The sequence below is a fragment of the Trichosurus vulpecula genome, chromosome X (genome assembly GCF_011100635.1).
Source record: "Trichosurus vulpecula isolate mTriVul1 chromosome X, mTriVul1.pri, whole genome shotgun sequence".
Classification (NCBI taxonomy): domain Eukaryota; kingdom Metazoa; phylum Chordata; class Mammalia; order Diprotodontia; family Phalangeridae; genus Trichosurus; species Trichosurus vulpecula.
In genome coordinates, this window is record NC_050582.1 from 52,618,591 (window position 1) to 52,632,777 (window position 14,187).

Here is a 14,187-nt window from a genome sequence, read left to right on the forward strand (position 1 = left end):
TTCCCCTCCAACATTTATCATTTCCCTTTTCTGTCATATAGCCAGTCTGACAGGTATGAGGTAATAGTTCAGAGTTGTTTTAATTTGCATTTCTCTTATCAATAGTGATTTAGAGCATTTTTTATATGACTATAGATAGCTTTGATTACTTAGTCTGAAAATTGCCCGTTCATGTCCTTTTACCATTTATCAGTTGAGGAATGGCTCTTATTTCTATAAATTTGACTCAGTTTTCTATGTGTTTGAGAAATAAAGTCTTTATTGGAGAAACTCACTGTAATTTTTTTTTCACAGTAATGATTACCAACTATGTATTTCCCTCCATCCTATTTATTCTCTCCCTCCTTTTACCCTATCCGTTCTCAAAAATATTTTCTTTCATGTGCAACCTATATCAGATTGTTTGCTGTCTTGGGGAGGGAGGAAGGGATGGAAGGAGGGAGAAAAATTTGATACTGAAAATCTTATGAAAATGTATGTTGAAAATTGTCTTTACATGTAATTGGAAAAAATAAAATACTATTTACATTAAAAATATTTTCTTTCTGACTTTTACCTCCACCAAACTGCCCTCCCTTCTATCAGCTCCCCACTTCTCTTATCCCCTTCCCTCCCTACTTTCCTGTATGGTAAGATAGATTTATATACCCAACTCAATGTATATATTATTCTCTCTTTGAACCAACTCCTATGAGAGTAAGGTTCATGTGCTCCCCTTCCTGTTTCCCCCACTTTCCCCTACACTGTAAAATCTCTTTCAGACCTCTTTTATGTCAGATAATTTATCCCATTCTGCCTCTCCCTTTCCCCTTCTCCCAGTGCATTCTTCTTTCTCATGCCTTATTTTATTTTTTAGATAATTATACCATCACATTCAACTCACACCTCTGCTTTCTGTCTATGTATATTACTTCTAACTGCTCTACTAATGAGAAAGTTTTTATGAGTTATAAATATCATTTTCCCATGTAAGAATATAAACAGTTTAACCTTATTGAATCCCTTATGATTTCTCTTTCCTGTTTACCTTTTTATCCTTCTTTTGCATCTTGACTTTGAAAGTCAAAGTTTCTATTTAGCTCTGGTCTTTTCATCAAGAATGCTTGAAAGTCTTCTATTTCATTGAATATCCATTTTCCCCCCTGAAGGATTATACTCAGTTTTGCTGGGTAGGTGATTCTTGATTGTAATCTTAGATCTTTTGCCCTCTGGAATATCACATTCGAAGGCCTCTGATTCTTTAATGTAGAAGCTGCTAAACTTTGTGTTATCCTGACTGCAGCTCCATGATATCTGAATTGTTTGCTTTTGGCTACTTGCAATATTTTCTCCTTTGCCTGGGAGCTCTGGAAATTGGCTATAATATTCCTGGGAGTTTTCATTTTATGTTTGTAGATATGTAAGTATATGTATGTGTAAGTATATGTATGTATGAGTATATGTATGAATATGTGTATATGTATAGCTTCGTGTGTGTTATGTCTATATGTATATGTATGTGTATATATGTATATGTATCTCTCTATTTACATATATCTTCACATAATTGTAGCCTTGGGGGAACAGGCAGGGGGAAAAAAGAACAAAGTAAAAAGTGCACAGCAGAGAACAAAAGAAAACTTACAAGGAAGCAAGGAAAAGATGGACAGCTCTCAACACAATGCACAATATTTATTGTATAGGTTTTCTTGAAATGGAAATTTAGTGCTGTATATTTTGGATCCTGGCAATGCTTTTTTTCTTTTTTTCTTTTTATTATTTTAGTTTTAGCATGTAAGTTCGTTTCTTTTTTCTCATTTTCTATTTGTTTACAATAAAAATTTTTTTTTTCAAAAAAAGAAGAAGAAGAAGACGACCCAGGACATTTTCTTAAGGAACATTGTGGAGCAGAGTCCTTGAAGATGATTGGTGAGCCACTGTCAGTGACATTTGAAACATTATGGAGAATAGGGGAGGTGTCACACGTCTTGAGAAAGCAAATGTTGTCCTGCTTCCCAAAAGATGGAAGAGAATGAAGCTGCCAAACTATAGAGCGTTGAGCTTGACTTCAGTCCCTGGTAAAATTATGGAACATACTATAAGTGCAATGGTTAGTGAACATCAATGAGTCAGTCAACAAGCTTTTAGTAGGTACCAGTGCCAGGCGCTGTGCTGGAAACTGGGGAGACAAGGACAAGTGAAACAGTACCTGACCTTTTGGAGCTTATACTCTATGGAGGAGATGACATGCTCATAAATCAATGCATATAAGATATATGAAATAAATACATGGTGATTTTTGGGAGGAGGAGCGAGGCATTGGGGGGATCAGGAAAGGCTTTAGGTAGGTGATGCATGAGCTGAGCTTTGAAAGAAATGTGGGTTTCTAAGAGGTGGAACTGAGGAGGAAACATCCCAGGAACACATGAAGGCCAGTCAGTGAGTGCAAAGGTAGAGAAGAGGGAAATAGAACATCACATGTGAGGAATGGAAAAGCCATTTTGGTTAGAGCAGAGAGTTGGGGGAAGGCAGAGCAATGGATAAGGTTAGGAAGGTAGGTTGGGGGCCAACCTGTGAAGGGCTTTCAAAGCCAAACAGTGGATTTTCTATTTATCATAGAGGCAATAGGAAGTCAATGGAATTTATTGAGTAGGGGAGTAATGATCATATCTGCATTTAAGAAAATTACCTTGGCATTAGAAGAGAAAGCAACGAATAAACACAGCTTACTCAAGAGCAGATCATGGCAACCAAGACCAACCTTGCCATGTTGTAGTTGGTTTGTTTCAGACGTGGGCCTTAAACTCTGGTGTCCCTGAGTCTAAGGTCAGCTCTCTCTCCAATATGCTATGTTGTTTTTCAATTTCTATTTTGTTAACTTGTAGAAAGGAAATAAAATGATTTTTGAAAAGTTGTCTAAACTCCTACGGATGAAGTTGTTATACAATCTCTCTAGTATCAACTGAAAGTAGCATTATTTTAGGAAACATGCAAGAATAATTTAGCAAAAAGGCAGAGGCGTGCACAAACAGCTGATGTCAGCATATGCTAGGTAGTGGCTATGAGATTCCCCTCAAGTCACAACGTCACAGAGTGCCAGGGATTCTCTAAGACTCCGAATCGCAGGGCAGGTGATGATCTGCATTGGAAGAAGTTTACTCATGGGGAGTTTGCGGCATCAGTAAAATCACCGGCAAGGTTATAAAAATTTAGTTCTCAAAAAAATATGTCCTGCTAATGATTTATCTAATGATTTACTATCAAGGGGCTTTATTGGGAGGGAGCCAACTGATATGAATGGTTCTTATTTTGATTTGATGGGGTAGGGAGAGAGGGGCTTTAGGGGGCTTTGCTAGCTCTACAGTCGTGCTCGATAGATCCAAGCTACCATTCCTTCTTCTTTCAATCACTGCCTTCTCCAAGGACTTCCGGGAGCTCATCTCCGGGCCATTATATCTCTCCCCTTCCCACTGCAGGCAACATGATACAGTGAAAAGAGCCCTGGTTCTGGGATCGGAAGATCTGCGTTCGAATTCTGCCTTCTCTTCTTTTTTTTGGCAAGGCAGGCGCGGGGTTTAAGTGATTTGGGTTAACGTCACACAGCTAGAAACTGTTGAGTGCATGAGGCTGGATTCGAACTCAGGTCCTCCTGACTTTCGGGCCGCTGCTTTATTTACCGGGCCACCTAGCTATGCCTTGGCTCTGCTTTTTACTATGGGATTTGATCAGTGGGCCTCAGTTTCCTACTTTGTAAAATGAGACCTTTCTGAGGTCTCTAGCAGATCTAGATCTCTGCTCTAAGATTACCAAAAATACCCCGCCTCCCTCCCAAATACTGCTCAGGACTTCCTCGGTTTAGGGAGTGAAAGTCTTGAACTCCTTTCTTCACAGTAGGGCTAGGGCTCTGGGGACCCGCATGCAGAGCACTAGCAGCTGCATTAATGTTTACAAATATCATCATACAGTGCCAAGACTTTATGCCACTTTGCAAAAGGAAAAGAGGAGCGCGGGCAAAACTTTGCCTGCAGCAGTAGCATGGATTTTTGAGATTTCCAATGGGAAGAAGTCATTGGCCGAGGTCTGTCTAGGGGGCGGGATCTGTCCTCTGCCTCCACCGATTACGGACGACCAATCCGGCGGCTGCGCCGAGGAGCGGAGCAGAGGGGGCGGGGCGACGAGAGGGAAGGAGCGGCCATTGGACGAGACTGGGTACTAGAAGGAGCTGGCGGGCGGTTGGCTGAGAGACTGGGGTGGATGAGGAGAGTGGGAGAGAGGCGCGCGCCTGCGCGGTGAGGGTGGAAGGTGAGCGCCAGGGGGCAGGGGGGCGTGGCCTTCAGGCGTTAGCCGTGGTACTCCCGCCGCTGCTCTGCTCGCCGGGGCTGCTGCTGCCGCTATCGCTACCGCTATTGCCGCCACCGCCGCCGCGCCACTGCCACTTCCGCCTTCGCCGCCGCCGCCGCCGCCTTTCTGCCTCAGCCGCCACCGCTATCGTCGCCGCTGCTTTTGCTGCTGCCACCGACGCGGTGGCTTTCGGGGGCGCGAGACTGCGGGAGCGGGAGCCCCAAGGGCGCCTGCCCTTGGCCTTGGCCGAACCGGGAGCCAGCGGTAACGCCCCACTCTCTGCCAGTCCCCGGTCCCCGCGGTCCCCGAGCCTCGGGCCATTGGGGGTGGGAAGGCTCTCCTGAGGAGCGGGCTGGCGGTGGGGGCGGGGGGAAGGCTTAGTCTCCCGGGCTCCCTGACGGCCCCTAGGGGGCGAGCCCCGAGGCTGCCGCGGCCCGACTGCGGGCTCGCAGCCGAGAGCCAGCCTCCGAGCAGGTGCTGCTCTCAAGGTCTGGCTCCAGGGGCGCCCTCCCTAGCAAGGGATATTTATTTGCACTTGTCCTGGAATCCCCGTGGCCATCCTAGACTGGCTTAAGCGTCACTCTCTTTATAGACTGAGTGGCTCCCAGAAGTTGCACATGAGAGATTCCCTATCCTTTGGCACGTGTGTGCCCTCACCCGGTTCCTGTTTGTCTTGCAGTGAGTTAAAGTTTGAGAGGCATCAGGCTGGGCTGACCCTCTGCAGAATTCTTTTCCTTGGCCGTTGAAGCTCTCACGTAAGCTTTCAGTTTCTTTCCCTCTTTTTTTTGCATAGATGTGACCTTATTTCCAGTTCTGGTTATGAGAAATCTTGTGCCTGAACTGAAAAAAAATTTGCCGTATTGCTTCACGTCTTTCGTTTTTTGATTGTAAGCTTGAGAGAATTGTAGCTAGAGCTAGAGCCTAGAAAGGACCTTGGAGGCTAATCTGACCCTCTCGCTTTACAGCGAAAGAAACTGAGGAAGCCACACAAGGTCCCATGGCTAAGTTTTGCTGCCTTTCCACTTCACTGTATGGTCTCACTTGGTGGGGGGGGGGGGGCAGAGGGGGAAGAGAATCCACAAAGAGGAGGCTGAACAAAACCATTATCCAAGATTTATAATGAAATCCTTCTACTTGTTCCTATCCTTCTTCTCCCCTTGTATTTGCTCTCTTGCTATTTAATATAGGTGTGTGTGTGTGTGTATGTGTGTGTGTGTATCTATATCTTTAAACCTATTACAAGGATCTCTGCTTGGTACCTTGTGGCTCCAACATGGAGCTTTTTTTTTGTTGCATTATTTTGTCTTTGTGGGTTTTCTTTCTTAGCTAGGTGGCAGGTCTTAAGATGTAATGAAATTTTGATTTCATTTTCACATTCTTTCTCGAATGACAGTTGTATCAGCTACTGATCTCCAGCTTGAAGCCCATGCTATTAAAGGGGCTTGTGTTTATTTCTTTTTTTGTTTTCCATTGTGATTCCCATGAAACATTTTTTATATGGGCTCTTCAGGTTGAGAGAAGATTCCTTTGGGAATATGTTGGCAGAAAATTAATGCTGATATTTAAAAAGTAATAGAATTCTGAGCATTCATTTCCTTCTTCACCAGTAGAATCCTGTTGTTCTTCAGGCGTGGGTAACCTTCCTAAAAGCATTTTTTTTTAAATTTAAGGGTCTTCTTTGGGATAGGGCATGTGACTAAAGCACAGGGAGACATTTACTTCATCTCAGAGATTCCTGTAATTAAAGACTATGTGCGAGGAGCTGGTTTGTGAGGTTGTCTACCTAAGCTTTTAGGGAATTGAACCAGGAGAGAGAGGCATTCTACAAGGTATCCCAAAAGTCTTACTGCAGTTTGAGGTTATCAATGGCTTGAAACTTCACTGAAGCAGTGGGGACCCCTTGCATTCTAGTCAGATAAAAATGAATTGTGTGTATGCCCTAGGCGAGATTCAAAAATTGCTTCTTGTGTGTACCATCCTGAAGCTTTAAGGTTTTGCTGGAGTGGATATGATTTTACATGGCCAGTATCACTTGATCTACCATAGAGAATAATGGCATTGAAAATGTTCATTTATATAATAACTCCAAAAATCCTTTTCAATCTCTCCCTTACTTCCCCCACCCCCTTTTGTCCTAGCAGTCTGGGTACACACTCATGCAACAATCTGCTAACTTCTTAATGACCATCGTGCAATAGCAAAAGATTGCTTTTGTAGTCTAGCCCAGGGGTGGGGTACCTGCAGCCTTGAGGTAGCACATGGCCTTCTAGGTCCTCAAGTGCAGCTGTTTGACTGAGTCCAGGTTTGACAGAACCAATCCTTTCATTCAGGGGATTTGTTCTGTAAAGTTTGGATTCAACCAAAGGGCCGCCCTTGAGGACCTAGAAGGCCACATGTGGCCTCGAGGCTGTAGGTTCCTCACCTCTGGGACTCTAGCCCCTCCTCTGTTCCTGTGTAGGAGGAACAAAAAACCAACCCCCCCCCCAAAAAAAAAATCAAAGCTCCTTTGAGGACATGCTTTTTGTTACCTTACTGTTATTAACCCTTACCTTACTGGGAAAGGAATTTTGGGAAGTGAGGAGAAGGAGTTAAATTAATTAAGTTATATTGCCAATTGACTCTCCTTCTCTTCCTCCCATGTGTTGGTGTAGGGTCTCCCTTGCCTTGATGGGATCCCACTGGTATTGGCTTAGAAACAACCCAGTGTGGTGCTCTCAAATTGAGTCTAAAGGAATTAGTTTATTGGTGAGTATCGAATGCCCACTACCTATTGGGCCTTATGTTAGATACTGTGGCACGTGGTCCACGCACTCAAGGAATTTTTAACCTAGTTGGGGAAGCAAGAAAATGGACAAAATCAGGTACCCAAATTATGTTTTAGAGACTCTTAAGAACTATATAATACTAGGTATACAGCATGTCTTTTGTAAAATTTTATTTTTCTCTTAATGTCTTTTGACATCAATCCTTTGAAAATTCCCATTCAACTCTTTGGCTTGCAATACACAAGGGTACTTGTTTTTCCATCTTCTTAATTTCCAAATATGTCTGTCTACCCAGTCATCCATCCCTTATTAATAAAGATTAGAAAGGAAAGAGGAAAGAAAAGCGTCCAACAAAGCCACCCATCTCAGCTCTTCTCTGGTACCAAACTGGACGATTATAGTTCCACAGCCTTCAGTTTTATTTCTTTGTTTGGTTGCTTTTTTTTGGGTCATTGTCTATGTTTCATGCTGCCCAGCTTCATATGAATCTTCCCAGTGCTTTTCTGAATTCTTCATGTTCATAGTTTCTGTTGGCACAGAGATATTCCCTTGTATTTGTGAGCCATAATTGGCTTAGCTATTCTGCAGTTGATGGGCACCTACCTTGTCTTTAGTTCTATCACTGAAAGTACCACAGTAAAGATTTGGCTATATATGAGATCTTTCTGTCTGGGGCATCTCTGGATTCAAGGGTATAGACATTTTAGTCACTTTAAAAAAATAATTCCAAATTGCTTTCCAGAATGGTTGGACCAATTCATAACTCCCTCAGCAATGTCTTCTTTTCCTAGTCTGGTATTGTAGCAGGTCAGGACTAAGGGAGAACAGGGAGGATTATAGAGGCCGGAGCACCTGAAGGATGTGTAACATTTGGATAGACAGGAAATAGGATGTTCCAGGCATCAAGGCAAGGGTCCCACATTGAAGGCAGAGATGAGAAATACTGTCCTTGCAGGCCACTGAAATTACATTTAAGGGTATGGGTTGGAGAACAATGGAAAGGCAGGTGGGTCATGTGGTTTGGAGACAGATTATTGAGGGTCTTAAAGCAGAGTTTAGAGTTTTTATGGTAGGAAAGAAACAAGGAGTGAGTGGAGGGGCATTTGGGTTTTTTTAAGCTAGAACTCAGTATGATGAAATTAGTTAAATAGCATGAATTTAATAGTCCCCTTTGTTCCCTAAGAACCTTGCCCAAGTGCCAGTTTCTCCTAGAATAATCAATAAGCATTTATTAAGCACCTACTATGGGCCAGGCCTTGCGTATCCTGGGGGTGCAAAGAAAAACCCAAAGTACTCCTTGACAAGGCATCTGTGATGTATATGGGCAGCTAGGTGGCACTAGCAACCATCAGACAGAGTCTGCCACCATAGGTGATACTCCATAACTGTTGTCCCCCACATCTGCAAAGAGACACATCATCTCTGGTGCCAAATTTGGTGGTTATAGTTCTTTGGCCTTCAGTTCTATTGCTAATTTTGTCGTTGCATATATTGTTTCCCTGGCAGTGGATAGAGTGCTAGGCCTGGAGTCAGGAAGACCTGAGTTCAAATGTGGCCTCAGACACTTACTAGCTGTGTGACCCTGGGCAAATCACTTCACCCTGTTTGCCTCAGTTTCCTTATCTGTAAAATGAGCTGGGGAAGGAAACAGCAAACCACTCTAGTACCTTTAACAAGATAAACCCCAAATAGGGTCACAAAGAATCAGGCCCAACTGAAAAATGACCGAACAGTATCAAATGATGTATCCAGAGTAGTTTCAAGGCTGCCTTCGAAAGAATGCTGGTGTGGGGGAAAGGGGCAGGGAGAGGAGGCGGGAGGGAAGCAGGGAAAGTCTTCCTGTACAAGCTGCCACTTAAGCTGAGTCTTGAGGGAAGTCACTGATTCTAAGAGGTGGAGGTGAGGAAGGAGAACATTCCAGCCTTGGGGGACATTAAGTACAAAGACATAGGATAGCAGATGGAGTGTCGTGTATGAGGAATGCTAAGAAGGTTACCATACCTAGATCAGGGGTAGGGAACCTGCGGCCTTGAGGCCACATGAGGCCCTCTAGGTCCTTGGGTGTGGCCTTTTTCTGTAATTTAAAAAAAATTTAAACTGAAATACAACATGAGAAAAGAAAAAAATACATTGTCATGTACATAGCAGAGCATAAGAGACGATTCAATGAAAACAAGAAATTTCCATTTCAAGAAAACCTATATAATAAATAGCACATTTTTTCAAAGCTGCCCAGCTTTTTTTTGCTTCCATGTAGGTTTTCTTTTGTTCTCTACTGTGTATTTTTTTCTTTATTTTCCCCCTTCCTCTATCCACCACCCTAAAGAAGGCTACAATTAAGCATGGAGATCTGTGTGTGTGTGTGTGTGTGTGTGTGTGTGTATGTGTCTGTATACACATATACATACACATATATTTACATGTGTATATATAAAACCATATAGATATCTATAAACATACACATATATACACATATACACTCATACACAAGACCGCACCATGATTATTTCCTCCCATCGTGTTTCTCTGAAGTTGGATAGCATCTTCCTTCATAAGTCCAAATCTTTCCATGTTTTTCTAAATCAACCAGCTCACCATTTCCTATACCAAAGCAATGTTCTTTTTTTTATTTGCTAATTTTTTTATTTTATTTTTTTGTTTAGTTTTCAGCATTGATTTTCACAAGAGTTTGTTACAAATTTTCTCCCCATTTCTACCCTCACCCTCTCTCCAAGATGGCGTATATTCTGGTTGCCCTGTTGCCCAGTCAGCCCTCCCTTCTGTCACCCCACTCCCCTCCCATCCCCTTTTCCCTTCCTTTCTTGTAGGGCAAGATACATTTCTACGCCCCATTGCCTGTGTATCTTATTTTCTACTTGCATGAAAAAACTTTTTTTTTTTGTTTTTGAACATCTGTTTTTAAAACTTTGAGTTCCAAATTCTCTCCCCTCTTCCCTTCCCACCACCCTCCTTAAGAAGTCAAGCAATTCAACATAGGCCACATGCGTATCATTATGTATAACCCTTCCACAATACTCATGTTGTGAAAGACTCACTATATTTTGCTTCTTCCTAACCTATCCCCCTTTATTGAATTTTCTCCCTTGACCCTGTCCCCTTTTGAAAGTGTTTTTTTTTGATTACCTCCACCCCCATCTGCCCTCCCTTCTATCATCCCCCCCTTTTTTTTATCTTCTTCCTCCTTTTTTCCTGTGGGGTAAGATACCCAAATGAGTATGTATGGTATTCCCTCCTCAGGTTAAATCTGATGAGAGCAAGGTTCACTCATTCCCCCCTCACCTGCCTTCTCTTCTCTTCCTACAGAACTGCTTTTTCTTGCCACTTTTATGCCAGATAATTTACCCCATTCTATCTCTCCCTATCTCCCTCTCTCAATATATTCCTCTCTCATCACTTAATTTGATTTTATTTCCTTTAGATATCTTCCCTTCATCTTCAACTCACCCTGTGCCCTCTCTCTCTCTCTCTCTCTCTCTCTCTCTCTATATATATATATATATATGTATATATATATATATATATGTATATATATATATACACACACATACATACACACTCACATATACATATATATATACATAAAGATATATATACATATATATGTATATATATGCATATTCCCTTCAGCTACCCTAATACTGAGGTCTCATGAATCATACACATCATCTTTCCATGTAGGAGTGTAAACAAAACAGTTCACCTTTAGTAAGTCCCTTGCAATTTCTTTTTCTTGTTCTTTTTCTTGATTACCTTTTCATGCTTCTCTTGATTCTTGTGTTTGAAAGTCAAATTTTCTATTCAGCTCTGGTCTTTTCACTGAGAAAGTTTGAAAGTCCTCTATTTTATTGAAATTCCATATTTTGCCTTGGAGCATGATGCTCAGTTTTGCTAGGTAGGTGATTCTTGATTTTAATCCTAGCTCCACTGACCTCCAGAATATCGTATTCCAAGCCCTTCGATCTCTTAATGTAGAAGCTGCCAGGTCTTGGGTTATTCTGATTGTGTTTCCACAATACTCAAATTGTTTCTTTCTGGCTACTTGCAGTATTTTCTCCTTGACCTGGGAACTGTGGAATTTGGTGACAATATTCCTAGGAGATTTCTTTTTGGGATCTATTTGAGGAGGCCATTGGTGGATTCTTTCAATTTCTATTTTGCCCTGTGGTTCTAGAATATCAGGGAAGTTCTCCTTGATAATTTCTTGAAAGATGATATCTAGGCTCTTTTTTTGATCATGGCTTTCAGGTAGTCCAGTAATTTTTAAATTATCTCTCCTGGATGTATTTTCCAGGTCAGTGGTTTTTCAAATGAGATATTTCACATTGTCTTCCATTTTTCATTCCTTTGGTTCTGTTTTATAATATCTTGATTTCTCATAAAGTCACTAGCTTCCACTTTCTCCAATCTAATTTTTAAGGTAGTATTTTCTTCAGTGGTGTTTTGGACCTCCTTTTCCATTTGGTAATTCTGCCTTTCAAGGCATTCTTCTCCTCGTTGGCTTTTTGGAGCTCTTTTGCCATTTGAGTTAGTCTATTTTTTAAGGTGTTGTTTTCTTCAGTATATTTTTCCGTATTTTTTGGGGTCTCCTTTAGCAAGTCATTGACTTGTTTTTCATGGTTTTCTCGCATCCTTCTCATTTCTTTTCCCAATTTTTCCTCTACTTCTCTAACTTGCTTTTCCAAATCCTTTTTGAGCTCTTCCATGGCCTGAGACCAGTTCATGTTTTTCTTGGAGGCTTTTGATGTAGGCTATTTGACTTTGTTGACTTCTTCTGTCTGTATGTTTTGGTCTTCTTTGTCACCAAAGTAAGATTCCAAAGTCTGAGACTGAATCTGGGTGCAATTTCGCTGCCTGGCCATATTCCCAGTCAACTAACTTGACCCTTGAGTTTTTCAGCGGGGTATGACTGCTTGTAGAGTGAAGAGAACTATGTTCCAAGCCTGGGGGGATGCACCAGCTCTACCACACCAGCACTCCTCCTTCCCCAAGAACCCCCAACCTGAACTGGACTTAGATCTTCATCAGGCTCTTCACTCCTGCTCTGATCTGCCACTTAATTCCTCCCACCAGGTGGGCCTGGGGCCAGAAGCAACTGCAGCTGTAGTTCAGTAGCTGTCCCACCTCCGCTGCCCCTGGAGCGGTAGCCGAACCAGGAACTCCTTCCACTCCCGCAGCTTTTCCCACTAACCTTCTCTGTTGTCTTTGGTGTTTGTGGGTTGAGAAGTCTGGTAATTGCTGCAGCTCACTGATTCAGGGCGCTAGGGCATGCTCCCCCCGGCTCCTGGTCTGGTTGGTCTGCACCGCCCACGCTGGGCTCTGCTCCGCTCCCAGCTCCCAGCTCTGTGCAGGATAGACCTCACCCAGAGACCCTCCAGGGTGTCCTGGGCTGGAGCCCTGCTTCCCTCTGCTCTTTTGTGGGTTCTGCAGTTCTAGAATTGGTTCAGAGCCATTTTTTATAGGTTTTTGGAGGGACTCGGTACGGAGCTCACGCTAGTCCCTGCTTTCCAGCCGCCATCTTGTATTTGCTGAAAAGCAATATTCTTTTATAAATATGTATACACATATACATATATATATATATATGTGTGTGTAGATATATATATAAATTTTATTTATTTATTCTTAGTTTTCAACATTCACTTCTGTAAGATTTTGAGTTTTGAATTTTCTTTCCCTCCCCAAGATGGCATGCAATCTGATATAGGCTCTACTTAGACATTCATATTAAACACATTTTCACATTAGTCATGATGTAACAAAGAATTACAACTAATGGGAGGAGCCAGGAGAAAGAAGGAACGCAACAAAACAACAAAAGGAAAGGAGAGCAAATAGTCTCCTTCCCTCTACATTCAAACTCTATAGTTCTTTCTCTGGATGTCAATAGCATTTTCCATCATCAGTCTTTTGGAGTTGTCTTAGAACCTTGAATTGCTGAGAAGAGCCAAGTCTATCAAAGTTAGCCATCACAGATACTGTGTCTGTAATCATGTATAATGTTCTCCTGGTCCTGTTCCCTTCACTCAGCATCAGATCATATAAGTCTTTCCGGGTTACTATGAAGTCCGTCTGCTTCTCCTTTCTTATAGCACAATAGTATTCCATTATATTCGTATACCACAACTTGTTCAACCGTTCCCCAGTTGATGGACCCCTCAATTTCTAATTCTTTGCCACCACAAAAAGAGCTGCTATAAATATTTTTGTAAATGTGAATAGTTTTCCCATTTTTATGATCTCTTTAGGATATAGACTTAGAAATGGTATTGCTGGGTCAAAGGGTTTACACAATTTTATAGCCTTTTGGGCATAGTTCCAAATTGTTCTCCAGAATGGTTGGATCAGTTCACAACTCCATCAACAATGCATTAGTGTTCCAGTTTTGCCACATCTTCCTCAATATTTATCATTTTCCTGTTTTGTCATGTTAGCCAATCTGATAGGTGTGATGTGGTACCTCGGAGTCATTTTGATGTGCATTTCTCTAATCAATAGTGATTTAGAGCATTTTTTCATATGACTATAGATAGCTTTAATTTTTTCCTGTGAAAACTGCCTATCCATATCAATTTGACTCAGTTCTCTGTATTTTTGAGAAATGCCGCCTTTATCAGAGACACTGACTATAAACATTGTTTCTCAGCTTTCTGCTGCCCTTCTAATCTTGGTTACATTGGCTCTGTGCAAAAACTTTTCAATTTAATATAATCAAAATCATCCATTTTGCATTTCATAATGTTCTCTATTTCTCGCTTGGTCATAAATTCTTCCCTTTTCCATAGATCTGACTGGTAAACTATTCCTTGCTTTCCTAGTTTGTTTATAGTATCAGTCTTTATATCTTTATCCTGGCATAGGGTATGAGATGTTGGCTATGTCTAGTTTTTACCATACTATTTTCCAGTTTTCCTAGCATTTTTTGTTAAATAGTGAGTTCTTATCCCAGCAACTGGAGTCTTTGGATTTATCAAATAGTAGATTACTATATTCATTGACTGTTGTGTGTTGTGTACCTAACCTATTCCACTGATCTACCACCTTATTTTTTAACCAGTACCAAGTAGTTTTGATGATTGCTGCT

The 14,187-nt window shown here is 41.7% G+C and overlaps 1 protein-coding gene across 1 annotated transcript in view; it reads left to right on the forward strand.

Annotated features, from left to right (window-relative positions):
• The first annotated feature begins 4,525 nt into the window (after positions 1 to 4,525).
• LOC118832924 (A-kinase anchor protein 17B) overlaps positions 4,526 to 14,187 on the forward strand; it is a 45,649-nt gene continuing 35,987 nt past the window's right edge. Inside the window, exons 1-2 of the mRNA XM_036740317.1 lie at positions 4,526 to 4,584; positions 5,000 to 5,075. The gene's annotated coding sequence lies outside the window, so the exon portion shown is untranslated. The remainder of the gene's footprint in view (positions 4,585 to 4,999; positions 5,076 to 14,187) is intronic.